At 42.0% G+C, this 26,244-nt stretch overlaps 2 pseudogenes; both read right to left on the minus strand.

Moving 5' to 3' along the window:
* Positions 1 to 1,223: 1,223 nt before the first annotated feature.
* LOC108307414 lies at positions 1,224 to 17,354 on the minus strand (annotated as a pseudogene).
* Positions 17,355 to 18,770: 1,416 nt separating this feature from the next.
* LOC108307415 lies at positions 18,771 to 25,600 on the minus strand (annotated as a pseudogene).
* Positions 25,601 to 26,244: the final 644 nt, after the last annotated feature.

Here is a 26,244-nt window from a genome sequence, read left to right on the forward strand (position 1 = left end):
ATAAACTTGACTTTTTTCCTGTTACTTAGAACATCAGCAATTATCAGAAATTATTTTCCCAACTCTAATACGCTAAGATAAATCAGTTAGCTCTTAAAGGACAAAGCCATGTTTATAGTATCATTCCTCTTGTTTGACATGGGGTTGGGGAGGCTGATTAAGTAGAGATACTTTGAAAACAAATTCTCGACAAAAACTTAATTTTCTAATTCTATATTAGACTTCAGTATGAATATCTACTTAATTTTTGTATTTTATTCACCTTGAGGCATTAGAAGCATTTGACTCTGGTGAAACCTATCCTGTCCCATCATCTCCTTTTGGAAACACACCTCATGGATTATACCAAGAAATGTGGGATGACACTAAAGTGAGAGTGTTCAATAAGTCAGAAAAGACCACTCTTACCTAGCTCCAAAGAAAATGTTCATGTTGGTGATAGGCTTCCTAATTCCATAATTAACAACTTCTCATTAACTATATACTGCAAGTTGCTAATAGTTGAATGTGAAAGGACACAGTAAAAATACAAACCATACACATGATTAGAATACATACTGCACTTAAGAGGAACTCTGCAGAGCAAGGATAAATGATTTCTCTTGTATGCAAATAAGCACAAACAGTAGACAATAGAATTCTTTATTTCAAGCTACTTGTAAAAATAGAAAGTGCTTATAAAATATATTTACAATTTATGAACAGCCTCCAACCATTACTAACAACAATGATTTATTTTACACAGGAGAAATATTTTAAGAGAAAACATTCCATAAGTTTATTTCAAAAGAATATGCCAGTTTTCTAGCAATGATTGGAAGATGTTGGAACAGTGGCACCATGAAATAATTCAGCTTATTTTTAACTGTGTGGATGTGGTTAAGCACCAGAAGCTGTGTAGTTAATACTGTCTTGATTTTACATCATAGAACATGAGCCTGTTAAAATCCCCTAAAAATGACTCTTGTTTCATAGTAAACAGAGCTACACGCCACCACTCTTGTTGAGCATCCCAACCATCTCTCCCTTGTCTTGTTACCAGCACAAAAATCTGAATAAACCCCAACGTAGTCTTGGTAACATAGTCTACCAAGGTTAATGCCTAAATGAAACATTTCTCTTATGTATTTAAAACTGTAAAACTTTTATTTTTGCTTAAAATGTGCACCTTCTACCAATTGTCAAAATAGTTAAGAACACCCACCCCATTTGTTCTTTTTTTTTTACCTCAGACTTGAAATGGGTGAAATGAAGACATAGTAAATGACAACATGACTTTCTTTTAACAGCACCTTGAGAAAATACACTGCACTAGTAAAGGGATTAAGGGGGGAGAAAAGCATCCAGACCCAATGGTTATGGGGCCCTGCGACGTGTGTGAGAGCATAAGGGGAAATGGTGACAACATTGTCATGAGTTAATGTTAATTCTTTGAAGTGAATGAATTGAACCAAATTCTTTCTCATAGAAGACAGTTCTGGACCTTCATTAGCTGCCTGGTCTTTCTGCTCTGAGGCCTTTATTTTCTTACTATTAGCTTCTTTAGCCTCAAACTTAATCTTGTTTAGTTAAAAACCGTGTTGGGATTTATTCAGGTTTTCGTGCTGATAACAAGACAAGGGAGAGGCGGTTGGGATGCTCAACAAGAGTGGTAGAGTGCAGCTCTCGCCGGTCACACTCAAAACCAAGCCATGAGCAGGTGCGGTGGCCACTCCACCAATATTTGCATCCAAAAAGATGTGTGCTCATTGTCTGACCAATACTTATCAATGTGAAGCAATTTCTCCTCAGCAGGTGACAAGGAGTCATCAGATAGGGGCTCCTCTGATAGAGGTTCATCTGTTTCAGAATGTTACTCATCTTGTTCCATCGGAGAAGAAGCAAGATCTTGAGGGGAGGGGAGGAATGAGGGCTGCTGGTTTGTCTGATGAGACCTTAGCAGCTCAGTCACACCAGGAGAAGGCTCAGAATAATGAAGGGCTATGTCACAGGAGCAGACAGAGAAGAAGTGCAACTTCACCAAGCTGTGAAATGCCAGGGTCTTCAGCAGCTGCATTGGCACCACTGAGTCTTCCCAAAGGCATCATGCAGTGGGGAGTGCTGCTGCTTTCCGAAAACCCACAAGAGACTGCTTAATCATTCTTCAATGGAGTTGGTGTGGCTGAAGCAGTCTTTGAGGACCAGGAGAAGCCTTGAGATGCCTCTATCACTGGGTGAGAAGCAGATGGCATCAGCGAATAGGTTTTCATGTTATCTGAACCTTTTAAGATAAAGTGAGGATTGGTTTCACTGTGTACTCCAGATTGCATGATCTCAGTTTGACTCCCTAAGGTGGCGGTGATAAAGCCTTACTGTTGTTATTCTCCCGCTTGATTCGGGGAATAGGTTTCTTCTCCACTGCCCTTATGTGCAACAATCTCCATCTTTGCAGCCCTATTCTTCCCAGAATGGGGAATAGGGTGAGTGAAACATGTTCCTTTTTCTGGAGGGTGTCAGGACCTCAATGGCCCCAGATTTAATCTTGGTTTCCGTTCCTTCCTTGGAGCCAAACTCATCTGTGTTGAAAAGTTTATAAAGACGTAGCACATGGAGCTGCTCATCTAGAGGAATAACACCCAAAGAGCAGTTATCTCCTCGAGTTAAAGTACAAACCAAGGTGCTTCCATTATTCATGTTGTGAATGTCCCTGTGGAGGTGGGCACAGAAGTCCAGGCAAGCAGTGACCCCAGGGGAGGGACGACCTTCCTTGCTGCCAAGCTGACATTCTCAGGCAACATTTTTATATTCCACCTGATTTTAGTAAGCTACTGGAGCATAGTGCTTATGAATTAGAGCTAATAGTGTATCCAAACTGTTACCTTCAAAGTTTTTTCTTTCGTGTAAGGGAGAGCTTGGATCAATTCTAAATATTCTGGGGCTTGGGCCTCTACCAAACTTAGTTGTTAAAGTACATACTCAATAAACAGCCCAAAGAGAAAGAAGCTCCACAAGTTACCTGTACATGTCAAGAAATCCGGAGAAAATTTTCACTGAGGGTGCATCTTCGGTCAGTAGGATGACCATTGTATGACTTTAGATTCTGAGCTCTGTATAGTCGGTCGGGATGCCATCCCATACCATGATGAGCACCATCATAACAGTAGTTGGACAGTCATTACCTGTATGCTACTGGACCAAAGAACTTTTTCTTCAAATGCTAAGTGGGTTTTAAGAAAAAGCAGTGATGGACACCCATGAGAGCTTTTCCCTTCTTTACTGGTGTACACTATTTCTATCCTTACTGTATTTCCTTTTTGACCATACCTATTGTCCATGACTTCCCTGACAGCAGCAACATTCGTCCTGCCCCAATGTCTGTATAATATGGGCCTGTCTTTTCGTATAACTCGATCAAGACAGTTGCAGGTGGGCAGTTCAGAATCTTTACGGACACTAAGTTTTTTGTAGGGTTAGTAAAGAAGTTTATGGCATAATCGTGGACATTTTTCTGTGCACTGTCTGCTGTGAAAAATGCTGATGTTCCCACACTGGATAAACAGACTTCCTCTTCACTTTTGGTAGAAACCAATGTAATTCCACCTGAACATACTACATTTACATTCCAGAGTTAGTGCTGACTCAACTAAGGGTGTTTCATAGGAGATACAGGGCAATGTTGGCAGTCTCTGATGCATGAGTTGCTCCTTAACCTGCTGAAACCGTATTTGGTCATTGCCAGCTGTCATGTTAGCACATTGATTAGCTGGAGGGGAGGGCTGGGTCGAAGGATGTGCTTTCTGATTGGCATTCACTTTTAATCGTACCTGAGAACTATAAGCTTTATCAGTGAATGCTTTCCCATTGGATTCCATTTTAAGATGAAATAAGCTGAGTGAATCCAATGGTTTAACCTTCATCTTTTCCTCTATTGATTCAGGATATCTAATTTTATCTGCGTGAGTGTAGGAAATACTGTTTTGGGTTGTATAATGGACCTCATCTGAGCCACTGGTTTCCATAATTTGGTTGAGGAAGAAATTTTCCCCAATACAGGAGGAAAATCATGTGGACAAAATATTGAAATTTCAATGCCATCAAAATGTCAAATTGTGCTGTACATAAAGGACAACGTTTCCCACTTCTGATCCTTTTCTTGATAACTTACAACTGGGCTGCTTTTTCCGCCAATCTCTTGATGGGGTGGATTTTCTTGTTCTGGAATGTGTTCCTTTGCTTTGTTAATGATGAAGCGTGATTGTTTTGTAATTTGAAGGTGGCTTCTGTTGTACAGCAATAACACAATTATTTTTGGATAAATGTGCCCTTGTGCATGTAATGTGCCTATTTTACCTTTGGGCTCATGAGACACTCCTCAGTCATCAAACTCAGAAAAATTCAATACCTCCAATAATGGCTATAAGCAATATAGAAAATGGGAAGGGCACATTACATGTGACAAGGCTTGTGGGTCTACTTCCAACTTTCTTGTCCTGTGGATTTATATAATTGAACTTAATTATTGAAGCAAGTTGTCCCAACCGTGTTCCAAGGTCATCTTCAATTTGAGTATGGGCTGCATCCTGACATAAATAGCTGAGTCCAAATTTTTGCTGCTGTCTAGTTATGAGTTACAATACCATACTCCATTATTTCTTGGTGGCAACTGATGCAAATTCTTGAAACAACCATCAAGAGTAATTATCGCTGGAGAAATACTTGTATTGGTGTCAGTTCTGCATGAGTTTGATTTTGGTATAAAAAGGGAACATTTGTGATTTTTGAATATTCATATGACTTTGTGGATGCTTGGTTAGCAGCTGAGCTGTTATGTGAGTTGGAAAGCATAGTGTGTCCATTGAAAACCACCGTGTTGCATGAACTTTGTTTTTCCAAAGATGGGCAGTGATGAACGTTTGGTTACTTTCCTTGGAAGTCTGGGTCCTGGAGGTTTTTTTGTTTTTGTTTTTTCCAGTGTAGAGGATAGCTTTGCAGCTATTAAGCAAACTTGCTATTCTCTGCTGGCTTTTCATCCTTCTCTGATTTTGATGGGGAGGAATTCTCTGAGAGTTGAGTCAGGGCCTCAATGACTCCCACTTGCTCCAATGTTCATCTCTTATCTTTTATTAATGATGGGAGACTTGGTTAAACTGGAGATTCATCTTTTGGTTTTTTACTTAGTATATTCCCCGGAGTTATTGGTTGATCACCTTCATTGTGTATACTAGCATGACAACTTACTTTGGAGTGTGAACAATGAAGGATGGAATTTCAGTTAAAGCCAGGCTAGTGGAACACTAAAACACTACTTATCCCCTTGAGATGATCACAACTCATATCAGCAGCAAAGGAGCTTATGGCATTGTTATGGTTTGCAGTGTCTTTTAGGAATTTGTAAGAATTGTTTTCCAATGTCTTGCTGAATTCTTCAATACTGAATTTTTTAAATGACACATTTGTTTCGGTGGGTGTAAATAGTGTACATGTTTAATGCCATTTCTTACAGTTTGTACAAACAATTTTGCAGGTTTGGTTTATCTCACTTGAGTTTTTCAATTTTTTCAGCTTCTGGGACATTAACATTGAAATTTCCTTTGACATGATCAGTTAAATGTGATTTCTTTTGTTCACTTCTCCACCTCGATCCCTGTCATGCTTTCTTCATTCTTAGTTACATTTTTAACAGGATATGGGTTCAATTCCAATTTTTCTTCCCCATAAGCACATCTACTGTAGTCCATGGATTCTGACTCAGGGCCATTTACTGGCTTGTCAAAATCTACCTTTAAAGCTTTGGGCTTCTTTTCCCTCTGGGACCTCTTGTTTTCCTTTATAATATCCAGATTCCTCTTGGCAGGCTGAAAACAAGGAACCCTTGGTGCTAAACCAGATCATCAAGAGACCTTCAAAGCTTCTGCATCAACAGAAAGTTGGGCAACAGCCAGTGAAGCATGCAAGAGTCCTCTCAGGGGCTAATGGTGCTGAGTGCTAGCTGTCAGGAAGCTTATATGAACCTACTTCTCGTTTTCTACATTGCTTGTAACTGAGTGTGTCATGAGCCTAAAGGCAAAAATCTGTATAGCACCCTGGATTGCAAATCCATATGAGACAGTGCTTTGGGGCTCAGGCCATTTGGAAGGAGCATTAAAGGTAGCAATTGGATTTAAAGGAACAGAAAGACAGGCAAGTCTGGGACAACACCCCCACTCATACCAATAGTTTCTTGTTGGTCTAAAAGAGTACCGAAGACCCTCCTTGGACTGAAATAGCACCAGGAATCTCAGGTGGATCTGGGGTCTAACCCAGGGCCTCACCATGACCTAGGTCAACCCCAGGAAGTTCCCATTGAAGTGGGATAGCACCAAAGGCCTGTCTTAGAAGAGAGATGGTATCAGAAATATCCTGTTGATTTACAATAGCTTTGAAGGTATCTTGATCTGGTTTAGCACCAAGGGTCACTTGTTTTGAGCCTGCCAAGTGGAATTTTATTACAGAGGTAGGAGATGTACACCCACCAAGAGCCAAGGAGTTAATAAGGATAACCTGAATTGAACCTTTGGAGGTGAGGTAGCGATCATATTCACTTTTAATGGGATCCAGGTAAGAGTCGGGTAAGTTCAGGGGTAGAATCTCTTAACTCTTCTAACCAAATGTAGGGGTTTCCTTAAGGTAACTTTGGGCGTTGCTCTTTAGGGCAAAGGAGCACACAGTGTGTCCTGAGCAGACAATTTTGAGGAACTACTGGTATCATCCCATGTCTCTTCAGAGAATAGTTCTTCACCACAGAATGTCCCTTCCAGTGGAGCAGGAAGGGTCTCAGCTGCAGGGCCCCTTTGGGTAGGGATACTGATTTTTGGAATCCTCACCTCTTTGTAACCAAGACTGCATTGTCTCTTGGCTCTTAACTTTTTATTAAAGAGGAATTTTGCCCACCAGTTAGTCTATATCAGAAAAGGCTTGGGTGTCTTTCATTGGAACCAAATCATTTTCTGAGTGCTTTACTCCCAAATCAGGGAGTATCTTATAATCATGTTGCTTTTCTAAACACTTAGAAAGTGGAACCTTTTTGGGTTTGGCTATGACCAGTGGGGGGTTGGGAGAGTCACCTGCTAAGAGGTGCTTCATAGTGCCATTGTAAGCCCATTGCAGGTTAAGGACACTCTGGGTTCTGACAAAGAACCTCAGTCCTATCCAAACTCTTATTTGCTGCCCCAGCTCTTGTCAGAAGGCTTCTGACCAGCATAGGTGGTTTAGGATCTGTTTAACATCTTTCTTGAATTAATTGCTTTAATTTTTCTTGGCTCACAGTATTGACTGATGCCACATGTTTGTTGGCTGCCTTGGTTGTCTTTTGTAGTTGACTGTTTTTCTTGTTTACACCCTTTTTCCTGATTGATGTGGAAGGCCTTGCATGGTGGGATCAAGAGATAGCTAGCTACAGAGTAGAAAAAAATCATAGGGCACAGGAAACTGTCACCGGTCCTTTGGAAAGTCTCAGTTCTGAGGAGTATCTGCATGCACTGCTGTTGAGCTCTGTCACACTCCTAGGGCAGCACATGGCTTCCAGCTCCAAGCCTGTACCAGTCCTCGGGAAACCTTTCCAATTCCCTCTCACCCCACGACTTTAGTGACGGGGTCCCCACAGGTGGGAGGGGCGTGGGCAGGTCAGGAGGAAGACTACAGGCTCCCAGGACAGTCAAGTCCTGACCCCCCGGTGTGGGGAGCCACTTCCCACAGGTCTACAGTGGAGATATGCAGGTAGGGCTGCATTTCTTGGATGGGCCAGGAGGGTGTCCTGGGATGGCAAGCCCAGGAACAGAGGGGCCAGCAGCTGCCTGCACAAAGCAGTGCAGGAGCAGACCGCACAGCAACTCCTTGCCAGGTCAACCCCTGGAGCAGCAGTATCTCCCCAGGACAGACCTCAGGAAGTACCTGTATTCCTTCTTAAGTGGCTTTGACAGAAGTCTTTGAAAAGAGATCTCAAAGGACTCTACTCACAACAGGTATTAGTTCTTCCCAAGGACCAACTGCCGTGGGTATAAAATTGAAGACCTTCCTGTGGGACTTTACATAATTGGGTTAGAATAGGTCTTCTGAAGAACAGATAAAGATAGAATTAGGTATCTCAGAGGCTTATTGCAGGGGGCTGAAGGGAAAATGGCCATAAAGGAAGATGGAGAGAGAGGGGTCTCAAGACAGGCTAGGAGCCATAAGGTCACAATGTAAGACTCACCTTTGGGAAGCTGAAAAATTAATTCAAGAAAGATGTTCAGGGGAAAAAAAAAAAACAGAACCTTAGATGTCTGTGCATCTCTAAGAATGTTTTGGGAAAGGTTAATGGAGACCTCGAATAAGGGCATCTATGAGGAGTCCAGTATCTCACAAGATTAGGCCTGTCTTAATAGGCCTAATTCATTCATCAAACTCTGTGCTCATTCATTGGTCAAACAACCAAAGGGAAGTGAAGCCTAGACAATGCCGTGTATTTCTAGAGCACGGTGACTGAGGCCATCCTATATGCTGTCAGCATTCAAATCTGAAAGGCACGTTTTCATGGCCACCACAGTCAATTCTTGTACTGCATGGATCTCCTTCTAACAGATGTGGGGAACATCCCCTTCATAGCTGCAGCGGGCCTCCCTTGCTGAAGGAGAAACATAGAGGAAGGTTAGTAGAATAAACAGCCCTTTTCTCTCAAGTTATAGGCTAAAACTCTTCCCCTCATTTCTTTGCTACTCAATTCTTCTCACCCTCAACTACTGACATTGTAAATCTTGGTGTCTTCCCTAGTGGGGTGACCCCAATCCTTTATTCCTGAGAGGACTATTTAATTGTACCCTTATCTGAGGAATGATCTACATATATGCCCATAGTCACAATTGGTCAAGGAAGCACCAGAAAATGTCCAAGTGGATCACATGGCTTCACATATTTTACATATCTTTCTTCATATACATTGTATAAAGGCAACCCTCTCTTCCTGCTAATCAAGGTCAATTACTTTTGCCAGTATGGCAACTCCTCCTCACCTGTTGATCCTTCGGCATAGTAGTCCAAGGTATCCTGATGGCAGCTGTAAGTTGTAGCTCAATGGGACCTTCAGTCCCTTGCCCAGAGTGAACCTGCTTTGGAAACCAGAATCTCCAACCCTGCAGAGCCAACACTTCCAGAGATGGGAAGCCGGTCTCCCAGTGGACTATTAAGGATGACTATATATAGGATATTCCTGTTTTTACCCCTTGGGTTCTGGTTTATGGTACTTCTCCTATTGGAGACACAGCAGCACATGGATCTCTAAATACACATAATGTATTTTAAAGGCTGACATTCTGCTTCTGTGAAGTGTTTTCTGAGATGCTGTTTCAGTTCTGTTCTGAGAAGGTATCCTCAATATCCTGAGGACAGCTGCTTGTGGTAGTTGAGATAATGATATACTAGTGAATCCCATGGTCATCAGCCCTATTCCATCCTGCATATGTCTTCCTGTGAAACACGTCCACTCCTTTGATCCTGTGCTATGTCAGGTCTCTTGCCTGCAGATAAGGAATTTTGGAAGCCATCAAATCACTAATGGCCAAGGCTCTGTGGATGAGAAAAGCAAACACATGCCCAAAACAAAAACATAACTGGAAGTAGAAATCACTGGCCATCCCAGAATAAAGAGGTTCAATGTGGATCTGAACTGCCACTAAGTGGCCTCCTTGAGCAATACATCTGGGCTTCAGGAACCATACATAGGATCTTCTGCCACTGATGCCATTCTGTAACCCATCATTCCAGTTCTGAGCTGAACAATGAAGGCTAGCTAACTTCATTGTTAGCAGAATCCCTTTCTCTACTTGATTGTTCAGTGCCTCATGGGGTAGATGTCTTTTAAAAATACAAGAATCTTCACAATTTGGACCTGACTCCTCCCGTATACTCATATTTATGCCTCTCTCCCAGTCTTTCTTGATTCTAATCTGGTCTCTTTCTAAGCCCCTGATCTGACAGAAGGCCATTGGCCACTGCCCAGGGATTTAGAAAAAAATCTCATTTTGGGCCACTTTTTCTTCCACAGGAAGTGGATAACCAGGTATAACAAGTCTCACTAATTGAAGACTGTTTCTCCGTTCCCTTGAAACTGCCCCGGATATGGCTGTAATGCAAGTGCCATGCATCTTAGAACATAGCTTACCAACCCATCTGTAAACAAGCTCTAACTTCAGTTGGTCATATGGCACTACTCCATAGGGCCACTGATGGGATGTGAGGAAGGAGGACTGGTGCAAATGTTGTGGGTGCCCTGAGTCTAGGCTACGTGCTCATGCAATTTATGCTCTCTGGTTCTGTCAGGCTTGGTTCCAGATTTACCACTTCCATCTTGTGGACCTGGACAGGTCCAGTGGAAGTCTATGGTGTTGTAGGTCGGGCGAACCCATTTCATAATAGGCTGTTTTGAATGCATGATCACTTGGTACCCCATGACCACAGCCTGGTAAAATAGGAGCGATTTCTCAAAAGATCTACAATTGTTTTGCTGAGAGACAAGACTAATTTCAAAATACCAGGGATCTCTATAGTGATAATTCCATAAGCTTCATCCTGCGTCTCTTCCTACCACTGGCACCTCCAACACTTGTCTGTCAGTTCCTAAGGCTTGAGTGGCAGTGATGCTTGCACCAAAGCCTGGACCTGCTATAGCACTCATTCCTGCTGTGGACCCTCTTAAAGTTGGAAGCCTTTTATGACTTTTCAGACATGGGCCAGGGAAGGATTCCTAGGTGATAACTGTTATCTCCAGAATCCAAAGAGGCCTACTATTCATTGTGCCCTCCTCTTTGGAATAGCAGATGCAAGATGAAGGCTTTTTCTTTACTCTGGAAACATTCAGTGTAATCCTTGACCCAATTAAATACTTAACGACATGATGGGTTCTAAAAATTCTTTGGATTTGTCTCGACCCTCTGAAGCATGTATCTTACTAAGACCTTTACAAAGTGCCTTTTTCATTTGGCACAATCAAATGATACCATTGGATCACTGATGTTCTCTGGGATGTTCAGGCAGTCCATGTCTTTTAGGACTATACTATGGCACATGACAGAGTTAGTGTGCCTGAGGCAAACTGTAGGAGTTCTTTCTATCTCATATAAATATGAACTTTCTGATCATCATATAACTGGAATAGAAAGCAATAAAACTGCAAAGTTCTCTATCATGCATTCAAAAAGCTTTCTATTTCGGTGGGGAGGGCTGTTTAAGAAAAGTTTATATCATTAAACATCCCAAAATAGTAATTTAAGTGGCCAGAAAAATAACCAATGAGTGGGTCTATGAAGACTGTTTAAAGTAGGGACTCTATTCTATATATTAGTCTATGTAATAAATGGAAGAACCATGACTGTACTTCTGATTTCTGGATATCAATGTCAACTCAAATTGTTCAGTAATCTTCAATGCCTAGTTACTCTTTCCCCAAAGTACAGTTGCCTGAATAATCACAGATACCTTTGAGGAGGAACTGAGATAATCATGGCATATAATGAGGGCTTTTTCAGGGCTTTTCTACTTAAGGGTTCAAGTACCTCTTCAGTGAGTTCTAGATCTAGAAACGGACACAAGTTTGGGAATTGGGCCTGACATTGACTTCACTAGTGATTATCTCAGCCTCCTGATACTCCATTTTTGTCTTGTTCATAAGTGGTGAGGAGAGCCTTGCTGGCCACATATCTAACTTGGTCCTTGGTGGACAATACTTAACAATCTCCACAACTCTCTCCGGATCAAGCTCCCTTAGAGTCTCCTGTGACTTGCTAGCTCTTACAGAACTGCAGCCTTCATGTTAAATGTTAACACCTGGCTTCACTATAGCTCCCTTATCCCCATAGGTATTAAAACAACTGTCTGTGACTACCTCTGCTGCCATGTGTTCTGGCCTGAGGAAAACCATCACTGCACTACTTAGTAGTGTTGGTGTCCATGTCATCAGATCATTTATGATGGCCTTGGTGAACACTGTCCTCTGGGTTCTCCCATTGGACATAATCTTCTGGCTCTTCTGCCCTCATATGTCTATCATAACATGTTCCCTTCCCTCTTCCTCTATCTTCTTCCAGAGAAATCTAAGTATTTTGCTTTGCTGAGAACTGGCCATCACTACTTCTCAGACTTACAAGAGCCACCCTAGTGAAACAAATCTCCCCAGCCCCCATCGCAAGACATGGGACAGAGGTGTGGCTCATCTTTTCAACTACCATGCACACTTACAGGATGAGGAGCATGCAGATGGGCAGCACAGGACCCAGTGCTCCAGCCCCACAGCAGCATGTACGGAAGGAACCTGCAACTCCCAAAACCCAAGTGTATGTGCTACAATGCATTTTTTTATCCTTGCTATCTGCAGATGGCTTAAATCTTAAACAGCTCAGTGGACCCTGTGTCTTTTTGCAAGAGCAGAAGGCCAGTGTGACAGCTTTCCATATCCTGATCTCTTGTCTGGCATCCAGAAAAAATTGGGTTACACACAAACTTGAAATAAATTTGGGAGTTTTGAGTGGTGGATGTGGCTCTCAGCTGGATGGTTGGGGAGCTGGAAAGGGGATGGAGTGGGAAGACAATCTTCCCCTGGAGTTTGGCCATCCAGTAGCCAATCTCTTCTTTGACTACCTCCACCAAACTCCTGAGTTCATACGTTCCTTTTCTCTTTGCCATACTGTTCTGTTCTGCTCTTCTGTTCATCTTGTCTGCTTATATGTTCATCTGCTCATCTGTTTGCAAAGCCGGAGTTCTAGGGCTTATGTGGGTATAGGATAGGGGGCATGGCAGGCCAAAAGGCAACTTTGAGACATGAAAATGGGAATACCTGTTCCTATATTGTGGCCACAGGCTTCCAGGCTGAACAGAATGGTGCCTTTGCTGAGGAACTGCCCTCTTCTACCCAGTATTTCCCTGTCTCTTGTCTGTATCATTTTCCCCTCTGAAGAGGCATATCTAACTGCAATTAGAATATGGATAATCACCAATCTTAGCTACTTTCTGCTTGACAAGTGGTAGAGTTTAAGGGAAAATAGATTCCTCCCAGAGATTTATTTAAGGCTCCCTGGCAAAAGAGAGCCATTGTCTGAGATTTCAGTTGCTTGATCATTTGGAGTTTGGCTGCCAGGCAAGAGAGATAGTTTTATAAGGTTAAGTATGCTTGGGTTAAACATGTATATGATACAAGGAAAGAATCTAGTGCCAAAGATTATGAAAATATGTAAAATATGCTAACAACATTGTACCCTGAGCTGTTCACCCTGGTGAAAGAAATTAAGCCTCATATAGGAGTGGTTAAACTTTAGAAGAGGTAACTGTTCTTGCCACATCTGTAGCAATTAATAGGTATGCCTTTGGAACTCTGGGGTTTGTGGGCTTGCATGGTGGCCATAAAAGCTGCTTCTGCTTTTTTGTCTACCTATCTTTATTGTGAAAGGCTGAGGTAGCCACTTTCCCGAGGTTCTTTAAAGTACTGTCTGGTCCCAGGGCCCATTTCTGCAATGTCATCCTGATAACAGGGGCTGCCTGAGTAATAAATTTATCCTTCCTAATTCCTCAACTGAATCAGGAGATAGCTGTGCTTTACAAAGAGGCTTTCTAGCCTTTTCAAAAAGATAGACCATGATAGGCCAGGAATTTAATGAAATCGATTTTTATTAAACTTCTGGTCTATCTATAATTGAGGCCTCATCCTAGTTCTACATAAGCCCTCCATTAGGCACACCTGAAAATGTCTCCTCTTCCAGTTTCCTCTAGTCATTAGAATCCCATCCAGGGTCATTTGCTGGTACCGCTTTTATTCCATTTGGATAAAGTTTGCACTCCTCCCTGATGTTATGTGATACAGAGCTCATCCCCAAATTTTTCTGCCACTGGCAGAGCAGCTTGCTTCTCAGTGTCCATCAGGGTTTGATTTCAAATAACTTTTTTTTTCAGGAGAGCTTAAATACTTTGGTTATATTCTAAAAAGCCTCTCTCTCTCTCTCTCTCTCTCTCATTGCTTCCTCCCTCCATTCCTACCTCATATGTATATGTATAATATATAGAGAGAATGTCAGAGTTATTAGTAAACTTGCCAAGATCCCCTTAATTTTCTTTCATTTCTATAGAGAGAATAGGACCTGGACCTTCATGGAGCCAAATTGACCAGCCATCAGTTGGAGGGGCAAGAGTGAGACTGGGGCTTGCCTAATGTGAGGATTTCTAGGAAGGGGCAGGTGAGAGACTGAAGCTGGATAGGGAGGTTGGCATGGACCTGGAGAAGCAGGGCTGGAGGGAGCTGGCTTCTCTGTTGGGGGTGCCTCTGGAATTCATTTATTAGTTTTTTAGGATGGCCCCTTGTGACCTTTCCTTAGATGGCAAACAGGAGGGCTGCATTAGCCCTACACTGTTGGCAAAGCTCTACCTTACCTGCAAGGTATAAAAAAGCTGTACCTATGGAGCCTTAGATCATCTGTCCTCGTGCCTATATAAAAAGGTCCAACTGCCCAATAGTATTGAAATAAATGACCCCTGAGGCCAAGCCAGTCCTTTATAATGAGGTCAAAGCTTTGTGCAGAGGGTTATGAGGCATTTTGTTTTCCAGGTATTGAGTGTTAAAGCAGTCTCCATGGTTCAGGATACGCTCCAGAGGAGAATAAGCTGGGGATGGTAAAGAGAGCTGGTTGCCCATTTTGAAAGAAAGAGAAATAGAGGCATTCCTCATTTCCTTTCAGCAAAAATGTGGGGTGTGAGGAAGAAAGGCATTCCTATTTTTTTGGTTTTTTTGTCCCCAAGTCCCAGTGACTCAAGACAGATGCCACCCGTGGGTGCCATTGCAAACTGCAACCGTGAAACAGATCACCTAGAGAATAGGAATTATCCATCTTTACCTGTGCCTTTATTTTCTCTGCTGTTGGCAACCTTTGACTTTCCTGGGCCTTATCCATGCCATGGAGCACATCCTCCTTCCATGAAGGAGGGGTTTGGTCGATAGGAATATGTTCTGCCTGTTTACATTGTGCCTGTCCATCTGGCTTTGGTTTCCTTAGATCTGTTTTTTCTTTCTAGGGCCTCAGCCTGAAGCCTGGAATTGAGTTTAGAACAAAATATTTCAGAGGCTGCATTTATCTGTTAAAGTCTCAAATGGGCCCTGCCAAATTTGCAATTATTATCCAGCAGGGGTCACTCCTTCATTTTTTCTATCACAAGCAGAATGCTGGGGAAAGGAACCCATTCACTTAGAGAAGGAGGGGGGAAAAGAAAATGGGTATGGGAAAGAAACACAGCATAAGGGGCAAAAAGGGGAGATCTGGGGGAAGAACCTCCATGCAGGGCCCCAGAGGCAGCTGCAGTTTTCTTCTGCCCTTTGTGGGCATTGGGTGTGGCTTGAGTGTGCTGCCAGACACACAGAGGCACCTGAGCTGAGAGGGAAGGCACCAGGCACCACATGCACCTGCGGCTGTTAGGACGGGGCCATGGATGGCACCTCTAAGAAAGGCCATGTTCTGAACTGCACCTTTTGGCTGAGCCAAATGCCACCATTTAATGTCATTGCTATAGTCTGTAGCAAAACCATTAATATTATTAAAAAAAAAAAAATAGGAGCCATTTCAAACCCTGAAAGAAGAGATACCATAACAAAGTCTAGGGGTCTTGGCCAGTGGAATTCAGTCTTGGAGTCTTCCAGCAAAAGATGCCTTTGGTTGCCCCAGAGCCTTACTCCAGTCCCATGTGACAGCTAGTCCTCTGTAACAGGAAGCAAAGCCAATATTCCTTACTTACAGGAAAGAGTTGGCAGGATCACGGAAAAGAGACAGATCTGACAGTTCTGTTTTAACTTGCTATTTTTTGTATAGCAGACAGGTCCCCAGAGGAAGCAGAGTTCCCTGACCCCCATATCAGGACATGTGATAAGGGTGTGGCTCATCTGTTTGGATGCTGTGTGTGCTCGAACGCCTTATGGGATTGCGAGCACCCCTGGGCTCCAGCTTCGCAGCAGTGTCTGCATGTGAAGCATGTGTTAGTGTATTCAGCGGGATGGGTGGGACGCTGGAAAGGGGATCAGAATTGACTACTGGATGAGCTGAAGTGTCTAATTTGCAGGCCAAAGTCACAGGGCAGAAACTTGGAATGGTAAAGATGGATCCTCCAGAGAGTGAATGGTACTTTCCAGAGGGTGGAAACAGTGACTTTTGAAAAACGAAAGCTGACCAATGCTCAGTTTATGTGGTGCCCAAAGGCAAAACTTGGAGGTGTTTCTATTTGGCCATCTTGGCCCCTCATTCCTTTTTTTTTTTTAATTTCAAACAAATTTGTCTCTTCGCAAGAAAGAGCATCCTAAAAGCAATGTAGCCAGTATATAATAACGATGCTGCAGAACATTGAATAAGCTTTTTAAAAATCACAGGGCAGAAAATGGGATGGCAAATGGTTAAAAGCAGGAGAGTCCAACAAAGTAGGAATCCAATTTGGTTCCCTCAGTGGGGTAATCAGTTTAAGAAGTCCATTCATGATCATTACAACAATGGAATGGAAACATTTCAGTCGATATTAGGTATTTTCATATACTTGTTGTGGTAACCTGCAAGAAGCATCACAAATCCCAATAATCCCAAAAATTAACATTGATCTTTCAAGTTTAGATTGTTAAGAAACCTATTAAGAGAGACATCAATTTGAATTACTGCGACATTACCATGAATTATTCTGAAATATTTTTTTAAATATTCCTGAGGGGGAGTTTTCAAGTTTACTGTGTCATAAGTGGTGATGCAAAGACAGAGGTGACACATTATGCATCCACTCTTCTATTTATTGTTTGAGCCTATACTTATCAATGACCATCCGATAAGTTTAGGGTGCATAAAGAACCATAAAACTTTATTCATTAAATCTGGTGAAGAAATAATTTCTAGTGGGAGCTAAGGCCTAAAATCTAAAACATAATCTCGCAAGGGTGTATTCCTGATAATCTAATACTAGTAAACATCTTACTGAAGCAGCTGAAGCAATAAACAATCACTTATTTACATACTTCCATGTATGAGAAACCTTAGGCTCACAAAAATGTACATGTTTTAAAATAGAAATTTAAGGCACACAAAATAAAGTTAATGAATTACCCTATTACATTTCAACCAGCAGAAATCTCTACACAATGTTCTATCAATGGACATTTTGTTTACAATCCCTTCATATTCCTTTACTTGGATTAGTCAAAAGCTCAAAGCAGATACTTTGCATCGTATTTTATTTTAATAAGTTACAATTAGTGTTACTTTAGAGAGCCTACTGGACTGTTTGCTTTTGCACCAAAATTGTGTTAGCGGTTGTGGGCTCCTAGGGCATTTCCAAGGGAGAAGCACCATCAGGTTCTCCATACTCCCCAAGAATCTGACACTTTCAATGTTACAGCACCTCTGCATTTTAACATAACGAAGTATTTCACTGAAAGTTCTCCTTGTTCTAAGCATGTTGTTTGGGTAATCCTTTTTGTTATGCAATACAATGAGTCAAAGTAATAGGAAAAAATTGAAAGACTAAACTTGACGCCTATTTTCCTGTTACCTAGAACACAGGCAATTATCAGAAAAGATGAGTTATTTTCCCAACTCTAATATGCTAAGATAAGCAAATGAGTTAGCTCTTAATGGACAGTCATGTTTATAGTACCATTCCTCTTGTTTGACTTGGGTTTGGGGAGGCATTTCATAGTAGGGAATTTCTTTTCAAAATATTTCAAGAATTTCTCTAATTCTATCAGATGTCAGTACAAATACCTGTCTAGTTGATTTTTGTATTTTATCACCTTGAGATATTAGAAGCATTTGACTCTCCTGAAACCTATTCTGTCCCATTATCTCCTTTTGGAAACACCTCTCATGTATTAGAAAGGTGGGATGAAACTAAACTTAAGATTGGTCTCTTCTGACTTATTGAACAACCTATCTAGTTCCAAAGAAAATGTTAATATTGGTGATACGTTTTCAGTTCCATAATTAAGAACCTCTCAATCTATTTTATATAGTGCAAGTTGCTAATATTTGAATGTGAAAGGACACCATTAAAAGAACAGAAACCATACACGTGATTAGAATACATACTGCCGTTAATAAGATGGAACTCTATACAGAAGGATAAAAGACTTCTCTAGCATGCAGCTATGCACAATAGACAACAGGCTTCTGCTATTTCAAGTTACTTTTAAAAATAGAAGGTGCTTTTAAAATACATTTACAAGTTATGAACAGCCTCCAACCATTGCTAACAACAATGATTTATTTTACACAGGAGAAATATTTTAAGAGAAAACATTTCATAAGTTTATTTCAAAAGAATATGCCAATGTTTCAGCAATAATTGGAAGATGTTGGGACAATTGCACCATGAAATAATTCAGCTTATCTTTAACTGTGTGGATGTGGTTAAGCACCAGAAACTGTAGAGTTAACACTGTGTCTTGATTTTACATCATAGAACATGAACCTGTTAAAATTCCCTAAACATGGCTCTTGTTTCATAGTAAACAGTTAATTTAAAGCTCCAAACTGAGTGATTCTACCAAGGCTAATGCCTAATATTCCTTTATATATTTAAAATGATAAAGCTCTTATCTCTGCTTAAAATGTGCACCTTCTACCAATTGTCAAAATATAGTCAGAAATACCCACATTTGTTTTTTTACCTCAGACTTGAAATGGGTGAGATGAAAATACGCTAAATGACAACATGACTTTTAACAGCATCTTGAAAAAATGCACCAAACTAGCAAGGCATTAAGAGGGGGAGAAAAACCTTCAGACCCAGTGGTTACAGGGCCCCACAGCATGTGTGAGAGCATAAGGGGACATGGTGACAACACTGTCATGGGTTAATGTTAATGCTTTGTGAGAAGAAATTTGGTTCAATTCATTTACTTCTGAGGACAGTTCTGGACCTTCATTAGCTGCCTGATGTTTCTGTTCTGAGGCCTTCATTTTCTTATTCTTAGCTTCCTTAGCCTCAAACCTACTCTTGTTTAGTTCAAAACCGTGTTGGGGTTTATTCAGGTTTTTGTGCTGGTAACAAGACAAGGGAGAGGCAGGCTTGATGATTATGGTTGGGATGCTCAACAGGAGTGTTAACACGCAGCTCTCTCCAGGCACATACAATCAAAACCGAGCCATGAGCAGGTGCAATGGCCACTCCACCAATATTTGCATCCAAAAAGAGGTGCTCACTGACCGATACTCATCAATGTGGGGCAGTTCCTCCTCAGCAGGTGACAAGGGGTTATCAGATAGGGGTTCCTCTGATAGAGGCTCATCTGCTTCAGAATGATGCTCATCTTCCATTGGAGAAGAGGCAAGGTCTTGAGAGGTGAAGGAGGGATGCTGGTTTGGCTGATGAGATGTTAGTGGTTCAGTCAGTCACACCAGTGGAAAGCTCAGATTAATAAGAAGCTCTGTCACAGGAGCAGACAGGGTGGGAGAGCAGCAACGTCACCAGGCTGTCAAGTGCCAGGGACTTCTGCAGCAGCTGCATTGGCACCACGGAGTCTTCCCAAAGGCATCATGCAGTGTGGGGAGTGCTGCTGCTTTCTGAAAACCTGCGCAAGACTGCTGCAACATTCTTCAGTGGAGCTGATGTGGCTGAAGCAATCTTCAGGGACCAGGAGAAGCCTGGAGATGGCTATGTCACTGGGTGAGAAGTAGATGGCATCAGCTTAGTGTTGCCTGAACTTTTTAAGATAAAATCGGGATTGGTTCCACTTTGTATTTCAGGTTGCATGGTCTGTTTTACTCCCTAAGGTTGGCAGTGACCAAGCCTTACTGTTGGTTGTTGTTGAGTTATTCTTCTGCTTGATTCAGGGAATAGGTTTCTTCTCCACTGACCTTATGGGCCACAACCTCCATCTTCACAGCCCTCTTCTTCCCAGAACAGGAAACAGACTGAGTGAAACACGTTTGTTTTTTTTTCTGGCAGGGTGTCAGGACCTCAGTGGCCCCAGATTTGATCTTGGCTTCAATTCCTTCCTTGGAGCCAAACTCATCTGTGGCTGAAAGTTGATAAAGAGGTAGCACATGGAGCTGCTCATCTTGAGGAATAACACCCAAAGAGTAGTTATCTTCTAGAGTTAAAGTACAAACCACCGTGCTTCCATTATTCATGTTGTGAATGTCCCTGTGGGGGTGGGCACAGAAGTCCAGGCAAGTGGTGACCCCAGAGAATGGACGACCTTCCTTGCTGTCAAACTGACATTCTCCCACAACATTTTCATATTCCACCTGCTTTTGAAAAATTCTGGTAAGCTACTGGAGCATCCTGCTTACAATAGTGTAGCCAAACCCTAAATTATCTTCAGGAGTTTTTTTCATGTAAGAGAGCTTGAATCAATTCTAAATCTTTTGGGGCTTGGAATTCTACCAAACATATAGACATTAAAGTATATACTCCATGAACAGCCAAGAGAATGAATCCTCACAAGTCTCTGGATTAATTCCTTGACATGTACAGGTATGATTTTCATTGAGGGTGCATCTTCAGTTGATAGGATGCCCATTGTATGACTTTAGATTCTGTGAGCTCCGTGTATAGCCAATCAGCCACTGGAAGAGGGATGCCATCCCATACTATGAAGAGCACCACCAGCACAGCATTGAACAGTGGTTACCTGTATGCTTCGGACCAAACAAAGAACTTTTTCTTAACTGTTTCTTAAAATTCACTTAGCAATTGGACATCCATAAGACCTTTTCCCTTCTTTACTGGTGTACACTATTTCTGTCCTTACTGCATTTCCTTTTTCACCATACCTATTCTCCATGATTTCCCTGAGAGCAGCAACACTTGGTCCTTACCCAAGGTGTGTATAATATGGGCCTGTGTCTTTTTGTATAACTCAATCAAGACAGTTGCAGGTGGGCAGTTCAGAATCTTTAGTTATAGACACTAGGTTTTTGTAGGGTTAGTAAAGAATTTCATGGCATAATCATTGAAATTTTTCTATGCACTGTCCACTGTGGACAACTCGGATGTTCTAACACTGAATTGAACAGACTTCCTCTTCATTTTTGGTAAAAACCAATGTAATTCCACCTGAATGTATTACATTTACATTCCAGAGAGTTAGTGCTGACTCTGCTAAGGGTGTTTCATGAGAGATACTGGGGAATGATGGCAGTCTCTGATGCATGAGTTGCTCCTTAACCTGCTGAAACCATATTTGGTCATTGTCAGCCGTCATATTAGCACACTGGTTAGAAGGAGAGGAGAGCTGGGTCAAAGGATGTGCTTTCTGATTGGAATTCACTGTTAACTGTACATGAGAATTATAAGCTTTATCAGTGAACGCCTTCCTGTTGGATTCCGTTTCAAGATGAAATAAGCTGAGTGAATCCAATGGTTCAATCTTCATCTTGTCCTCTGTTGGTTCAGGATATCTGTAATTTTATCTGAGTGAGTGTAGGAAATACTGTTTTGGGCTAGATAATGGCCTCGTTTGAGTCAGTGGTTTCCATAATTTGGTTGAGGAAGAAATTTTCTAAAATACACTAGGAAAATCATGTTGACAAAATTGCCCAAAATTATGTGACATTTGGATAGCTTTAATTTCAAATTGTGCCATACATAAGGACAACGTTTCCCACTCCTGATCATTTTATTGATAACTTAAAACTGTGGGCTGCTTTTTTCACCAATCTCTTGATGGGGTGGATTTTGTCTTTTTCTGGATTGTGTTCTTTTGCTTTGTTAGTGATTAGCCATGATTATTTTATATACTTGTAGGTGGTTTTGTTGTATTGAGCCCTTCTCCTGATTGTATTTTTGCTGCACATTTCATGCCACAAGGCTTGTGGTATACTTGCAATTTTTTGTCCTGTGGTTTTATATAATTGAACTTAATTATTGAAGCAAGTTGTATCAACTGTGTTGCAACATCTTCAATTTGAGTATGGGCTGCATCCTGAAGCAGCAATAGATCATCTGAGTCTGAATTTTGCCGCTGTCCAGTAACTGGTTACAAAACCCCACGTCATTATTTCTTGCAGGCAACTAATGCAAATTCTTGGAACAACTGCTCCAATATCCCTGGAGCAAAACTTGTTTTGGTTTCAGTCTTGGATGAGTTTGAGGTTGGTATAAAAATGAATTTATAACGTTTGAATATTCATGTGACTCAATGGATGCTTGGTTAGTAGCTGAGCTGATATGTGAGTTGGAAAGCATAGTAGTTTGCCATTGAAAACCACCATGTTGCATGAACTTTGTTTTTCCAAAGATGGACAGTGATGAAGATTTGGTGACTCTCCTTGGGTCTTAGAGATCTTTTCTTACAGTGTAGAGGATAGCTTTGCAGCTATGAGGCAAACTGGCTGTTGTCTGCTCTAATTCTTCATCCTTCTCTGAGTTTGATGGGGAGGAATTCTCTGATGGGGCCTCTATGGCTACCGCTTGCTCCAGTGTTAATCTCCTATCTTTCATTAGCAATAAGAAGCTTGGTTGAACTGGAGATCCATCTTTTGAGAATATTCCAAGTAAACCAAGAGTCTTTGGTTGATCACCTTCATTGTATATACTAGCATGATGACTTATGTTGGAGTATAAATAATGTGGGATGAAATTGCAGTTAAACCAGGCTGCTGAAACACTAAAACATGACTTCTCTCCTTGAGATGATCACAACTCATATCAGTAGCAACGGAGCTCATAGTGTTATGGTTTGCAGTGTCTTTTAGGAATTTATAAGACTTGTTTTCCAATGTCTTGCTGAATTCTTCAATACTAAATTTTTTAAATGACACATTTGTTTCAGTGGGTAAATAGTGTGCATATTTAATGCCATTTCAATGTACAAAAAACTTTGTGGGTTTGGTTTGTTTCTTGTCAATCTCGGTTTTTTTATTTTTCAGCTTCTGGGACATTAGCACGGAAATTTCCTTTGACATGATCAGTTAAATGTGATTTCTTGTTTTGTGTCCACTTCTCCACCTTGATGCCTGTCATGCTTTCTTCATTCTTAAGTATATTTTCAACAGGATGTGGACTCAATTCCAATTTTCGTTCTTCCCCATGACCACATCTACAGTAGTCTATGGATTCTGAGTTGGGGCCATTTATTCCTTTGTTGTCAAAATCTACCTTTAAAACTTTGGGCTGCTTTTTCCTTTGGGGCCTCTTGTTTTCCTTTATAACCTCCAGATTCCTCTTGGCAAGCTCAAAACAAGTGACTCTTAGTGCTAAACCAGATCATCAAGAGACCTTCAAAGCTTCTGCAAATCAACAGGAAGTTGGGCAACAGCCAGTGAAGCATGGAAGAGTCCTCTCTCAGGGGCTAATGGGAACCACTGAGTGTTAGCTGTCAGGAAGCTTATATGAACCTACTTCTCACTTTCTACATTCCTTGTAGCCATTATTGGAGGTAATTAATTTTTCTGTGTTTGATGATCACTGAGTATGTCCTGAGCCCAAAGGACACACTGTATAGCACCCTGGATTGCAAGTCCATATGAGACAGTGCTTTGGGGCTCGGGCCATTTGGAAGGAGCATTAAAGGTAGCAATTGGATTTGAACGAACAGGAAGACTGGCAAGTCTGAAACAACACCCCAACTCATACCATGAGTTTCTTGTTGCTCTAAAATAATACCAAAGACCTCTCCTTGGACCAGAATAGCACCAGGAAACTTGGGTGGATCTGGGGTCTCACCCAGGGCCTCACCATGACCTGAGTCATCCCCAGGAAGTCCGCATTGAAGTGGGTTAGCACCAAAGGCCTGTCATAAGACAGAGGTGGTATCAGGAGCTTCCTGTTGATTTGAAGTAGCTTTGAAGGTCTCTTGATGATCTGATTTAGCACCAAGGGTCCCTTGTTTTGAGCCTGCCAAGTGGAATTTTATTACAGAGGTTGGAGACATACACTCTCCAAAAGCCAAGGAGTTAATAAGGATATACCTGAATTGAACATTTGACTGGAGGTGGGGTAGCAATCATGTTCACTTTTAATGGGATCCAGGTAAGAATCAGATAACTTGAGATTCTACTCACGAGTTTAACTCTTCTCACTGAATGCAGGGGTTTCCTTGAGAGGTAACTTTGGGGTAACTCTTTGGGGCAGAGGAGGACACACTGTCCTGAGCAAACAGTTTTGGGGGAAACACTGGTATCGTTCAATGTCTCTTCACAGAACAGTCCTTCACCACAGCATGTGCCTTCCAGTGGCCCTGTGGGTAGGGATATTGATTTTGGAATCCTCAACTCTTTGGCACCAAGACTGAGTTGTCTCTTGGCTCTTAACTTTTAAGAGGAATTTTGTACACCAGTCTCTATCAGGAAGGACTTGGGTATGTTGCATTTGAACCAAATCATTTTCTGAGTGCTTTACTTCCAAATCAGTATCATATCACAATCATGTTGCTTTTCTTTTCTTTTTTTCCATTTATTTATTTTATTGCATTTTAGGTTTTGGGGTACATGTGAAGAACATGCAAGATTGTTGCATAGGTACACACGTGGCAGTGTGATTTGCTGCCTTCCTCCCCATCACCTACATCTGGCATCTCTCCCCTTGCTATCTCTCCCCAACTCCCCACCCACTACCGTCCCTCCCCTATTTCCCCCCAACTGACCCCAGTGTGTAGTGCTCCCCTCCCTGTGTCCATGTGTTCTCGTTGTTCAACACCCGCCTATGAGTGAGAACATGTGGTGTTTGATCTTCTGCTCTTCTGTCAGTTTGCTGAGAATGATGGTTTCCAGGTTCATCCATGTCCCTACAAAGGACACAAACTCATCGTTTTTGATGGCTGCATAATATTCTATGGTGTATATATGCCACATTTTCCCTGTCCAGTCTATCATCGATGGGCATTTGGGTTGGTTCCAGGTCTTTGCTATTGTAAACAGTGCTGCAATGAACATTCGTGTGCACGTGTCCTTATAGTAGAATGATTTATAATCCTTTGGATATATACCCAGTAATGGGATTGCTGGGTCAAATGGAATTTCTACTTCTAGGTCCTTGAGGAATCGCCATACTGTCTTCCACAATGGTTGAACTAATTTACACTCCCACCAACAGTGTAAAAGTGTTCCTATTTCTCCACATCCTATCCAGCATCTGTTGTCTCCAGATTTTTTAATGATCGCCATTCTAACTGGCATGAGATGGTATCTCAATGTAGCTTTGATTTGCATTTCTCTGATGACCAGTGATGATGAGCATTTTCTAAACCCTTAGAAAGTGGAATCCTTTTGGATTTGGTTGTGACCAGTGGGTGTGGGATAGTCGCCTGCTAAGAGGTGCTTCCTAGCGCCATTGTAAACAAATTGCAGGTTAAGGGCTCTGGGTTCTGACAAAGAACCTCAGTCCCATCCAAACTCATGCGTGCTACTCCAGCTCTTGTTAGAAGGCTTCTAACTGGCATAGATGGTTTAGGTTCTGTTTTTTGTTTGTTTGTTTGTTTGTTTGTTTGTTTTAACATCTCTTTCTTGAATTCATTGCTTTAATTTTCCATGGCTTACAGTCTTGACCGATGAAACATTTTTGTTGGCTGCCTTGGTTGTCTTTTGTAGTTAGCTGTTTTTCTTTTTCTTGTTTACATCTTTTTCCTGGCTAACCTGTAAGGTCTTTCATGGCAGGATCGAGGCATAGTTACAGAGTAAAAAAATAAAAGGGCACAGGAAACAGTCATTGGTCCTTTGGAAAGTCACTTCTGAGGAGAATCTGCATGTACTGCTCTTGGGCACAGTCACATTAGGTTTTGGTTGCTGGCAGGGTCACACTCCCAGGGCAGAGCAGGGCCCCCAGCTCCAAGCCTGCGCCGCTCCAAGCCTGCACCGGCCCTCAGGCAAACCTTCCAACTCACACTAGTTCCCACAACTTCGGAGCCCAGGGGAACGGGCAGGTCAAGGAGGATGCCTTCTGGCTCCCAGCACAGTCAAGTCCTGAGCCCCTGAGGTGGGGAGCCACTTCCCAAAAGTCCACAGTGGAGAGAGGCAGGTAGAACTGCATATGTTGGGTGGGGCAGAGGGATGTCCCAGGAGGCAGACCTGGGAGTAGAGGGGCCAGAGGCTGCCTGCACAAATCTGCACCAGAGCAGACTGCGCAGCCACTCCCTGCCAGGTCAGCCCCCAGAGCAGTACTGTCTCCCCAGGACAGACCTCAGGGATTCCCTTTATTCCTCCTTAATTGGCTTTGAGAGAAGTCTTTGAAAAGAGATCTCAAAGGACTCTACTCATAAAAGGTATTCATTCTTCCCAAGGACACACTGCTGTGGGAGAGAAAAGACTCCTC

This window comes from Cebus imitator, unplaced genomic scaffold (assembly GCF_001604975.1).
Source record: "Cebus imitator isolate Cc_AM_T3 unplaced genomic scaffold, Cebus_imitator-1.0 Scaffold79, whole genome shotgun sequence".
Lineage (NCBI taxonomy): Eukaryota > Metazoa > Chordata > Mammalia > Primates > Cebidae > Cebus > Cebus imitator.